Source organism: Rhinolophus hipposideros (assembly GCF_964194185.1).
Source record: "Rhinolophus hipposideros genome assembly, chromosome: 1".
NCBI classification, from domain to species: Eukaryota; Metazoa; Chordata; class Mammalia; order Chiroptera; family Rhinolophidae; genus Rhinolophus; species Rhinolophus hipposideros.
Window position 1 is genome coordinate 74,405,553 of NC_138047.1, and position 12,803 is coordinate 74,418,355.

A 12,803-nucleotide genomic window follows, 5' to 3' on the forward strand; every position below is an offset into this window, starting at 1 on the left:
CTCTTATTCAGTATGAGCTATTGTTCCTGAGCTTTTATTAATACATTCACATTCAATGAATTGCTTATTTCATTTCATAAACTATTACACCAAAGGAAAAAAACAACTGAGTTTCTTAAACTGTATAATGGATTCAGGGAGGATTTACAGGACATAGAGGTTGATCTGTACAATATCCAAGGTTCCTTAGCAAGCTCTAGGGTTATTGTGAGGATTAAAAGGGATTATAATCAATGCCAAATATTATCTCCCTTTTTATAAACAAATCTGAGCTCTTTAAATGTACATTGTCTCTGGCTTTCTTTGGTTGTGTTAAATTTGTAAATCTAGTGTCCACATGAAGTTTTAGAACAGGGCCTGGTACATAGCAAGTGCTTAATGAGTGATAGAAGTTACTATCATTGCAATTTATTTATTTATTTTTTGCAGTGAAAACCTTTTGTATTTAGAATTAGCCAGCTGGACTCAGTTTAGATGATCCCAATTTTGTTGGCAACATCCAAAGCATCGTAGTCAGGAGCCATTCGAACACATGCCTTCTCTCTATCAGGCCTGATCAGGGTGTTGACCTTGGCCACGTCAATGTCATAGAGCTTCTTCACAGCCTGTTTGATCTGGTGCTTGTTGGCCTTGACATCCACAATGAACACAAGTGTATTGTTGTCTTCTGTCTTCTTCATCGCTGACTCAGTAGTTAGGGGGAACTTGCTGATGGCATAGTGGTCAAGCTTGTTTCTCCTGGGGGCGCTCTTCCGAGGATATTTAGGCTGCCTTCCCAGTGCAGTGTCTTGGGCCTTCCGCAGTGTCTTGGGCCTTCTGCAGGTGGGTGACATCCGGATCTTCTTTTTTTGTGTGGCTGTGGACGCCTTTCCACACTGCTTTCTTTGCCTTTGCTTTGGCTTCGGCTTTGGGAGGGGCACGGGCTTCTTTCTTCGCTTTTGGCGCTATCTTCGTGAAAACGGTTCGTCATTGCAATTTTTATTGTTCTGAAATTGCAGTTCTCTGGTTCAGTGCAGCAAGCACTAAAGGGGCTAAGTGGGGTTGGGGAAGTATTATTAAAATAGAATAAAATTTATGGTCTTTCCTGTTTGTAGGAAATCTGGAAAATATTTGCCACTGATTGGGAAAGGCTTTTAACACATGCATAACTGTATGGGAGAGCAGAAAGGAGATCTCCCAATGATGTGTAAGAAAATAATGCAGGTAAAGTTCTCATGGTTCAAAACAAAGAGTTACACGTATTAACTTTCCTTTATTAATCTAAGAAATGGTTTTCTGGAAAAAAATGAAATTTACAGAAATCATTGAAATTAAATCATTGAAACGAAAATACAGAAATGAAATTTTTGAAAACTTGATTGTGTCAAGACATGTATGATCCTCCATTAACATTTTCTATGAGATATTTTATCATTATTTTTATCTTTGAGGATACTCCAGCTAATAAATTTCTATTTAATAATTAAATATGCATATGAGTAATTCTATAGAATGATAAAGGATTTTTCATTAAGTAAGGTGGTGGAGCCTTATTTAGTACAAGAGAAAAAAAAGTCCTGTATAAAATAGTATATAAGAGCTACTGCTAACAGCTGAGATAGTCTTCCTGTAGCAGAAGGTACTGCCTCTCTAAATTCAAGCAGAGAAATGGTTACCATAGTGACTTATCTCTTAAAATAGTTGTATGATTTTTTCTCTTCATAAACAATGCTATCTATTATCTTCCTTTAAATAATGAAAGCTCATGTTTAAATGTACACAGTCTCTGTTTTTTCTTAATTATCCAATGATTTATAATTCAGGTGCCCACATAAGAGAATGTCAGTCAGGAACATGATATAGGTCAGGGGTGTCCAAACTTTTTTCAATGTTTTTCACCAAGGACCACATGCGGTAAAATACACAAACAGCCGGGCCACTCACTGGAGGTGAAGTAGTATTGCCTCACCTGGTTTATTTAAGTAAACTAAACATATTTTTGGAATTTGCTGCGGGCCAATTAAAAATGGATTGTTGGCTGCAGTTGGCCAAGCGGGCCGCAGTTTGGACACCCCTGGTGTAGGTTCTTTGTACTTTTCTAGGGATGCATCTAAAAACCTTTGCAAGTCTCGAGTTTGAGAATATCACCATAACATATCATTTTTTCTGGAATTTTTATGTGAACAAAGAAGAGAAAATCAAGCTACTTTTTCACGCAGGTGCTGGGCCTTCATAGATCACCCTCCCTATACAAGCCAAGTGCCTTATTCTGATGGACAAGCTTTGCACAACTTTTCACCATGTTTTTGTCCCAGAAAAATTACACATTGCTTCATGACATAAACCTGTGGCGTTGCACAAGAAAAGAATTAAATCCAAGAATGCCCAAGTATGAGCTAGATAGAGGATTCTGCAGAGTAGTCTTTACAATGGGTTTGATCCTCATTCTGCAAATGTAAAGCACATTAAGGTTAAAAATCTTGACAAAGTCACAAAGAGATTCTGTTTTTTTTTTGTTTGTTTGTTTGTTTGATCTTCATGGTGTAGTAAATGAGGGTATGGACTATGGAGCCTGACTGCGTAGGTTCATATCCCAGAAATTACAATAGCTGTATAAACCTGAACTACTTCGATAAGGTACTTAATATGTCTATGCCTCCATTTCTATTTTTAAAATGGAAATTTTAATGACCTTATATCATAAAGGGCTGTTGTGGGGATTAAATTAGTTAATACACCATGCAATAAAAAGAAATCAGCCCTGATTATAATTACGAATTTTGCCTGGACTTTGAAAAGTCCCCAATGCCCTGGTGACATTTTTATGAAAAGGTAGCTAGGGGAGTGTTTACATATGTTCCAGGGAGTGTATAAAAATGTATCTTTTGTATATATTTGTTCATTGGTTGATCAACATTCAGTAAGTATTTATTGAGTATTATTATCCGTTAGGCACTGAAATACAAGAGTCCCTTGTCCCTAGGGAGATTATAGTTTAGAAAGGCATGTAGACAAATAAATACAAGATTACAATTAGTGAGATAAGTTAGGAGCAGTACAGGGTGCTATGGCAACATAATGATGTAAGTAAGCACTAATCTATTTTGAAGGAAGGTTTATAGTTTTGCTATTCTTGGACCAGTGGCATGCACATCACTTAGAATCTTGTAAGAAATGTAGAAACTCAATCCTCAATCCAGGTGAAACAGAATTTGCTTTTTAAAAAGATCCCTAGGTGATTCATATACTATGCAATTAAAACTTGGGAAGCACTGATTATAAAGAGAATAAACAGAACAGTAAGACCATCTAAGCATTTGTAAAACTTTCTCTGGGCCGATTAATAAAATATATGTATTGAGTTCCTGCCATATGCAAGGCATGGCCTTCACCGCAGGTGGGTTCCCAATCTTGCCCTTCTCTTGGTGGATTCTCCATAGCTCCAATAAAACATACTGGCCTTGATGAATCCAATCAATCCTGTGTAGTTCTTAGCCCTTGTGCCTGGCTCATAAAACCATACACAGCTATGTAAAAACAGTCCAGTTTTTCGAGAAGACTGTATTATAAAAAAATAAAATCCTGTTTAATAAACTTGAGAAACTATCAAACCATAAATTGTTTTCAACGTTGATGAAATAGAAGCCAATTATTCATGAAATAGAAGCCCATCAGCATAGGGATTACATTATAAAATATATTTAAAATGATTGGTCTGTGGAAGGTTGTATTTGGGAAATAAATTTGGCAGCCGTGTGTAATAAAATACTTTAACATATTGACTTGGCTTTTTGAAATACTGTGCTGGTAATTGAGAACTATTTTTCTAGATGATATATATTGTGGTGGAGGTTCTAAATCATAAATTGTTGAAGCAGATTTTCAAGAGATGTCAATAGAGCTGTAAGCACACTGGAGTACATTCAGTTGTCTGGCATTATTGATGCATCATATCTAAGCTGAGTAATAAGCAGTCCTTAGTAAACTAATTTAGAGCAATACATAATTCCCTTTTCACTAGGTTTAGATATCCATATCCTAAACATGAAAACAGCACTCCCTTTTCTACATGGAGCAGAGCAGCACACATTAATGATTTGACTTTAGGCTCTAACTCAACCAGACTAGACTTCAAATTCTTTTATACTGACTTGATCTCTGACTTTGGATAGGATGAGTCCCAAAATCACCTAGGAATTTTGAGAAACTGAAAAGAGTTTCACCCACGCTGAAGGATGAGAGAGTTATCTGTGGATTTTGGAGTAGTAGAGACTAGGCCTGGCTTTTTGGCAATGTCTAGGATGTAGTAAATGCTGGAGAGGAACTAGGCAAGGTTCTCATAGTTGGAAAAGATTGCTGTTGTGCCCCGAGAACCACACAGAGCAGCAGGAAATGGCGAGATCTAAAGTGATGCTAAGGGCACAGAAGATGGACATCTTGGTTTTAACCTGTGGGCAATGAATGATTAGAGGGAGACTGTTTTCATCCCCACTCCTGAAGCCTCAGCATTGCACAGGATTTAATATCCTTGACATGAGCTTTGGGTGTAGAATGGAAGGATGAGTATGATGAGGGGGAAGAATGACTGACACTTACATTACCTATTCTTTAGTGGAATAAAGGAAAAATATCAGCTATTAAGCTAAACAGCAAAAAACAATGCAGAATGTTACTTTGTTGAATAACCAGTATATGAGCTAAGATTGATATTATTTAATCTATTTACCAACATAACTATAATTATACTTTTGAAAAATATATTTAAATTTTTTACAGTGAAAAAGATTTTCAAGATTTTTATCAAAAATATAGCTAACATAAAATATTGTATGAGTTTCAGGGATTACTGGGTCCTTCTTTGTCTCTTGTTATAGCCTTTGTTTTAAAGTCTATTTTTTGTTTTATAAAGTTTGGTATAAATATTGATTCTCCAGCCTTTTTTTTTTCATTTTCATTTTTATGAAATATCTTTTCCCATCCCTTTGCTTTCTGTCTGTGTGTATCTTTCAATCTGATGTGAGTCTTTTATAGGCAGCATATGTAAGGTTTTTGTTTTCTTATCCATTCAGTCACCCTATGTCTTTTGATTGCAGCATTTCATTCATTTACATTTAAAGTAATTGTTGATAGATATGTAGCTATTGCCATGTTACTATTCATAATTTTGATTTTATTTTTCATCTTAAAGAAGTCCTTCTAAGATTCCTTGTGATACTGGTTTGGTGATGAACTCCTTTAGCTTTTTCTTGTCTAGGAAGCTCTTTATTTCTCCTTCAATTTTAAATGATAACCTTGCTGGTTAGACTACTCTTGGTTGGAGGTCTTCGCTTTTCATCATGTTGAATATTTCATGCAATCCCTTCTGGCCTGCAAAGTTTCTGTTGAGAAATCACCTGATAGTCTTCTGAGAGGTCCCTTATAAGTTTCTAGTTGTCTTTCTCTTGCTGCTTTTAGGATTCTTTCTTTATCTTTAACCTTTGGCATTTTAATTATAAAGTGTCTAAGTGTGGGTCTGTTTGGGTTCATCTTTTTTGGGACTCTCTGTGCTCCCTGTGCTTGTATGTCTATTTCCTTCGCCAGGTTATAAAAATTTTCAGTCATTATTTCTTCAAATGTGTTCTCAATCCCTTGCTTTCCCTCTTCTTCAAATATCCTTATGATGTGAATGTTGTTATGGTTGATGTTTTCCCAGAGGTCTCTTAAATTCGCCTCATTTTTTGAAATTCTTTTTTCTCTTTGCTGTTCTGATTGGGTATTTTCTGCTACCTTGTCTTCCAAATTGCTAATTTGATCATCTGTTTCATCTAGTCTGCTGACGATTCCTTCTAGAGCATTCTTCATTTCAGTTACTGTGTTCTTCACTTCTGACTGGTTCTTTTTTATGGTTTCTATGTCTTTTTTATGTTTGCTATCTTTTTGTTGACATTCTCACTAGGTTCCTTGAGCATCCTTAATCTAGCACCTTAGACCACTTGGCTATGCTACCACCCATTGTTGAGCAGCCTTATAACCATTGTTTTGAACTCTGTCTCTGGTAGGTTGCTTACCTCTATTTTGTTTAGTTCTTTTTCAGGAGTTTTCTCCTGTTCTTTCGTGTGGGATACATTTCTTTGTTTCCTCCTTTTGGCTGCCTCTCTGGGTTTGTTTCTATGTATTAGGTAGATCTGCTATGTCTCCCAGTCTTGGCTGGGTGGCCTTATGTAGTAGGTGCCCTATGGGGCCCAGTGGTACATTCTCCATGGTCACCTGCTCCAGGTATTCCAGAAGTGTCCCTTGTGTGGGTTCTGTGTGCCCTCCTGTTATAGTTGAACCTTAGTTGCTATTAGCACGTTAGTAAGTGGGATTGACCCTTAGGCTGACTGGCTGGGGGGTTTGGTCACATGCATAGTTTATGGGATGCTGTGGCGGGGGTGCTTACCCTACTGATTGGGATTCACTCCAGTGGGCTCTAGTGCCTGTTGGGACAGCCCTTTGTGTGTGCTTCTTGTGGGACCAGTTGGGAGGTGGTCTGCAGCCAGGCAGTCTCCAAGTCTGTGGTTCTGGGGCCTCTTGGGAGGGGACCAGTGCAGGCCCAGGTCAGCCACTGCCTGTGACTGGCCAGGGACTACTGGTAAAAGCTATAAAGTGATCCGTGGTTGTTGCTGTTTGTGCTAAACTTGGAGGCATGTGGGAAAGGCCACACTGCAAACTTGGGACACTTGTCACCAGTACTGGGGCTGGGGTAGCTCTGCCAAAATCCAGGACATCCTGAGGTCTTCTGCCACCTGCCAGCTTCCTTAAGGTTCAGCAGCTGATAGAGCCTCGTGTGGTATGCAAGTTGGGTGAGGCAGGGCTTTAGGGAGTCACTAGAGTGGGAAGAGTTGTGGTCACCATGTTGATGTAAATTCAGGTTTGTTGCCAGTGCTGAGCCTGGAGCTACTTAGCAAACGTCTCAGAGACACTGAGGCTAGTTGCAGCCCACCAGGCTCTTGCCAGACTCTGATAGTTTTCCAAGAACGAGTGCAGTGTGGGGAGGGTTGGTTGGTCATGGAGAAAGTGCCTCCTGAATTGGGGGAGTTGGGTGGGGCCGGGTCCCAGGTCAGTCAGCAGGGTGCAGCTGCGGAGCTCACCAAGCCAATCAGATTCAGATTGGTGGGGTAGGCTCAACACAAAAAGATGGCACCCAACTGCCAGCTGCATGGGAGCAGGACCACACACAGGGAAAATACTGACTGTCTTTCTGTCCTCCCCGAGGCCACACACCTCTGTCTGTCCCCCATATGCTCTAACACCTCACCAGTCACCATCCTTCTGCTGGAGCCCAAGCTGAGTGCCTGTCAGCAAGTGAGTCTGTGTACGATCCCTTTAAGAGGACATCTGGGTTTCCCAAAGCCTACCATCCCACCTGGATGATGGTGGGGGCTTCTCTTCCTGGCACCAGTAAGAGAAGGACTGGGGAGCCTGGTGTGGGGGGCTGGGGCCCCTCACTCTTCTGGGTGAACCTCCATGGCTGAGATATCCCTCCTCATTCTCAACCACTACATGAAGGTTTGGGGCCAGCCCATTTTTCATCTTTGCCCCTCCTACCAGTCTCTTATATCCCTAGTTATAAAACTTCTGTTCAACTAGACTTCAGATGGTTCTCCAGGTTGATTGTTATGTAATTTAGCTGTAATTTTAAAGTGTTCATGAAAGGAAGCAGGCACAATGTTTATCTAGCCTGCCATCTTGAACCTTCTCTCAAAATTTTTTTATATTTAGAATTAGCAAGCTGGACTCAGTTTAGATGATTCCAATTTTGTTGGCAACATCCAAAGCTTCATAGTCAGGAGCCAGTACAACATATGCTTTTTCTCTCCATCAGACCTAATCAGGGTGTTGACCTTGGCTATGTCAATGTCGTGGAGCTTCTTCACAGGCTGTTTGCTTTGGTGCTTGTTGTCAGTAGTTAGGGGAACTTGCCGATGGCATAGTGGTCAATCTTGTTTCTCCTGGGGGGTGCTCATCTGAGGATATTTGTGCTGCCTTCCAAGCGACAGTGTCTTGGGCCTTCAAAAGATGGGTGACATGTGGATTGTGTGTGTGTCTGTGTGTGTGTGTGGTTGTGGACACCTTTCAGTACTGCTTTCATTGCCTTCACAACCTGTTTTGGCTTTGATTTTGAGAGGGGCAGCTCTATTTTCATGAAAAGCTATTTAGTTTTAAAAATTCAATTGATAAATCTTAAAGTAGCTTTCTTATAATCTCCACTTTTAGCATTTATATCCAACTTAAGAGTTCCAAATGTAGTCCAGTTTTAAATTTGTCCATGATTGCAATAGTGTTGTCTACAAAGAAATCTATATATAAAGTACTTCTTAAAAAGTGTTTTTAATGTGTTCTCTATTTAAGTAGTTACTACAAAAAATCCATACGTCAGGAATATTTTTGTACTTTCTAAATCAGGGAGCTGTTTAGATATAAACATAAAAAGGGTACTATAACCCTTGTAGGCAGTTATGTAGGTGAAATCTAATAGTATAACTATAAAAATTAATTTTAATTCTTACTCTTTTATCTGGAGTAATCCAGAAGAAATGTTACTGAAACAGGCCCAAAAAACTCAAAGTGAAATAAAGTGATAAAGTTAATAGAGTAGAATTGTCTTTGAATTTACAAACAAATAGCCAGTTAAAAAATTATGAAAAGGAAGATCAAATTCCTGCTGCTGACTCATTCAAGCAATTCTTTGCACACTTTTCTACTCCCAGAGGTAACCACTTTTATTAGTTTTTATGTATTTTTCTAGAACTTCCTTATGGAACTAAGAGCACCTACTAACATATATTCCTATTTCATTCCTTTTTTTTTCTTTTTCCATATGAATATATAGCCTCTTTCTCTCTCTCTCGCTCTCGCTCTCGCTCTCGCTCTCTCTTTCTCTCCAGTTATATAGTGTTCTGTTTTATAGAGCTTCATTTAACCAGTACCATATAGAGGGACATTTTCATTATTTACAGATTTTTGCAATTACATACAATGCTGTAATGGATAATCTTATTCATAAGTCATTTAAGTCTGAGAAAGTAAACCTATAAGATAAATTCTCAGAGGAGGGGATTGTGGAGCAAAGAATAAATATGCAAAGTATAGTTCTGAACAGTTTGGATAAATTATCCTCATAGGGTTGTACAGTTTTGGGCACCTACCAATAAAGTATAAGAATTCCTGTTTCCTCACAGTCTCTCCAAAATTTGTTCACTCACATCATAAATGTTGTAAGCATCCACTATGCCTTTTTATGTAGTTTTAATATGCTCTAGAAGCCTATTTGTTAGGAGTTGTAATTTTTCTCATTCTAGGTAGGAAAGATGTTATCCTAATTTTTAAAAAAGAAAAACTATAAATGGAAAGTATTAATCATAATTCTCAGGAAAAATTAGATATATGTCACATTCTTCCTGATTCCTACATTTGGGGTTCTCAATTCTATTCCATTGGTCTATGTGTCTGTTTTTCTGCCAATACCATGCTGTTTTGAGTATTGTAGCCCTGTAGTAAAAGCTAAAGTCAGGGAGTGTGATACCTCCAGCATTGTTCTTTTTGCTTAAGATTGCTTTGGCTATTCGGGGTCTTTTGTGGTTCCAAACAAATCTGATAATTTTTTGTTCTATTTCTTTAAAAAATGCCATTGGGATTTTGATGGGAATTGCATTAAGTCTGTATATTGCTTTGGGTAATATGGCCATTTTAACTATGTTGATTCTTCCAATCTATGAGCGTGGAATGTCTTTCCATTTCTTTGTGTCTTCTTCAATTTCTTTCAAAAATGTCTTACAGTTTTCAGCATATAGGTCCTTCACATCCTTGGTTAAGTTTATTCCTAGGTATTTTATTCTTTTTTGCTGCAATTGCAAAAGGAATTGTTTTTTTGTATTTCTTTTTCTGATATTTCATTGTTAGTATATAGGAATGCAATGGACTTTTATATGTTGATTTTGTAGCCAGCAACTTTACTGTGTTCGTTGATTGTTTCTAATAGCTTTTTGGTGGAGTCTTTAGGGTTTTCTATATATAGCATCATGTCATCTGCAAAGAGTGATAATTTAACTTCTTCATTCCCAATTTGGATGCCTTTTATTTCTTTGTCTTGCCTGATTGCTCTGGATTTCCAACACTATGTTGAAAAGCAGAGGTGATAGGGGACAGCCCTGTCGTGTTCCTGAATGTAGAGCAAAGGGCTTCAGTTTTTACCATTAGTTATGAGATTAGCTGAGGGCTTGTCATAGATGGTCTTTATTATGTTAAGGTATTTTGCTTCTATCCCTATTTTATTAAGTGTTTTAATCATAAATGGATGTCATATCTTTTCAAATGCTTTCTCTGCATCAATTGATATAATCATATGATTTTTGTCCTTTATTTTGTTTATGTGATGTATCACGTTGATGGATTTGCGGATGTTGAACCATCCTTGTGCTCCAGGGATGAACCCCACTTGGTTGTGATGAATAATTTTTTTTTTTAAAGATTTTATTGGGGAAGGGGAACAGGACTTTATTGGGGAACAGTGTGTATTTCCAGGACTTTTTTCCAAGTCAAGTTGTTATCCTTCAATCTTAGTTGTGGAGGGTGCTGTTCAGCTACTAGTTGTTGTTCTTTCAGTCTTAGTTGTGGAGGGTGCAGATCAGCTCCAGGTCCAGTTGCCGTTGCTAGTTGCAGGGGGCGCAGCCCACCATCCGTTGAGGGAGTTGAGGAATCGAACCGGCAACCTTGTGGTTGAGAGGATGCGCTCCAACCAACTGAGCCATCTGGGAGCTCAGCGGCAGCTCAGCTCAAGATGCTGTGATCAATCTTAGTTGCAGGGGACGGAGCCCACCATCCCTTGAGGGACTCAAGGAAATTGAACTGGTAACCTTGTGGTTGAGAGCCCACTGGCCCATGTGGGAATCGAACCGGCAGCCTTTGGAGTTAGGATAACGGAGCTCTAACCGCCTGAGCCACCGGGCTGGCCCATGAATAATCTTTTTAATGCATTGTTGGATTCGATTTGCTAGAATTTTGTTTAGGATTTTTGCATCTGTATTCATCAAAGATATTGGTCTGTAGTTTTCTTTTTTTGTGTTGTCCTTACCAGATTTTGGTATCAGGGTAATGTTGGCCTCAGAAAATGAGTTAGGGAGTACTGTCTCTTCTTCAATTTTTTGGAAGAGTTTGAGCAGGATTGGTATTAGATCCTCTTTGAAGGTTTGGTAGAATTCACTAGTGAAGCCATCTGGTCCTGGACTTTTGCTTTTGGTAAGGTTTTGGATGACTGATTCAATTTCGTTACTGGTGATCGGTCTGTTTAGATTTTCCAGTTCTTCATGGTTCAGCCTTGGAAGGCTATATGTTTCTATGAACTTGTCCGTTTCTTCTAGATTATTGAATTTAGTGGCATAGAGTCCTTCACAGTATTCTGGGATGATCCTTTGTATTTCTGTGGTGCCCGTGATAACTTCCCCTTTTTCATTTCTGATTTTGTTAATTAGTGTCTTTTCTTTTTTTATCTTAGTGAGTCTAGCCAAGGGTTTGTCAATTTTGTTAATCTTTTCAAAAAACCATCTCTTTGTCACATTAATTTTTTCTATTGTCTCTTTTGTTCTCTATTTCATTTAATTCTGCTCTGATTTTCGTTATTTCCTTTCTTCTGCAGACCTTGTGTTTCACTTGTTCTTTTTTTCCTAGTTCGTTAAGTGTAACATGAGGCTATTTATTGGGGATTTTTCTTGTTTCTTGAGATAGGCCTGTAATGATATAAATTTCCCTCTTAAATTTGCTTTTGCTGCATCCCAAAAATTTTGGTAGGATGTATTTTCATTGTCATTTATTTCTACGTATCTTTTGATCTCTCCTTCTAATTTCTTCTTTGACCCAGTCATTCTTTAAAAGTGTGTTGTTTAATCTCCATGTATTTGTGTTTTTTTCTGTTTTCTTTTTGCAGTTGATATCCAATTTCAAAACCTTGTGATCAGAGAATATGCTTGGTATGATTTCAATCTTAAATTTGCTGAGGCTGATTTTATGTCCCAATATATGGTCTATCCTTGAGAGTGTTCCATGTACAGTAGAAAAGAATGTATAGTCTGATGTTTAAGGATGAAGTGCTCTGTATATGTCAATTATGTCCATTTCATCTAATGTGTCATTTAGGTCTGCTATTTCGTTATTTATCTTCTGTTTGGATGATCTATCCATAGCTGTCAATGATGAATTTAAGTCCCCTAGTATAATTGTGTTTTGGTCAATTTCTCCCTTTAGTTCTGTTAGTAGTTGCTTGGTATATTTTGGTGCTCCCTGATTGGAGGCATACATATTGATGACTGTTATGTCTTTTTGTGGTATAGTCCCCTTTACCATTATGAAATGTCCATCTTTGTCTCTTGTTATCTTTTTCACCCTGAAGACTGTTTCGTCTGATATCATTATGGCTACACCTGATTTTCTCTGGGTACCATTTGCTTGGAGTGTCAATTTCCACCCTTTCACTTTGAGTCTATGCTTGTCCTTGTAGCTGAGATGTGTCTCTTGGAGACAGCATAGGGGTGGGTTTAGTTTTTTGATCCAATCTGCTACTCTGCCTTTTTATTGGTGAGTTCAGTCCATTTACATTTAGGGTGGTTATTGATATGTGAGGATTTCCTGTGATTCTATCTTTAGTTTTCTGATAAGGCTGTGTCTCCATTGTTTCTTTGCCGTTTTGTTGTCTGTTATTTCTGTGTGGTGGTATTCTATGATGTTTCCCTCTGTTTCTTCTTTTATTACAGTGTATATTTCTGTTCTGGAATTTTTTTTTGAGTGGCTACCCTTAAGTTTATGTAAAAGAA

The 12,803-nt window shown here is 38.2% G+C and overlaps 1 pseudogene across 1 annotated transcript; it reads right to left on the reverse strand.

Moving 5' to 3' along the window:
- Positions 1-470: 470 nt before the first annotated feature.
- LOC308499398 (large ribosomal subunit protein uL23-like) lies at positions 471-7,530 on the reverse strand (annotated as a pseudogene). The gene is made up of 2 exons: positions 7,447-7,530; positions 471-948 (listed from the first exon to the last, which is right to left on the reverse strand). The product of its transcript is annotated as a large ribosomal subunit protein uL23-like (transcript).
- Positions 7,531-12,803: the final 5,273 nt, after the last annotated feature.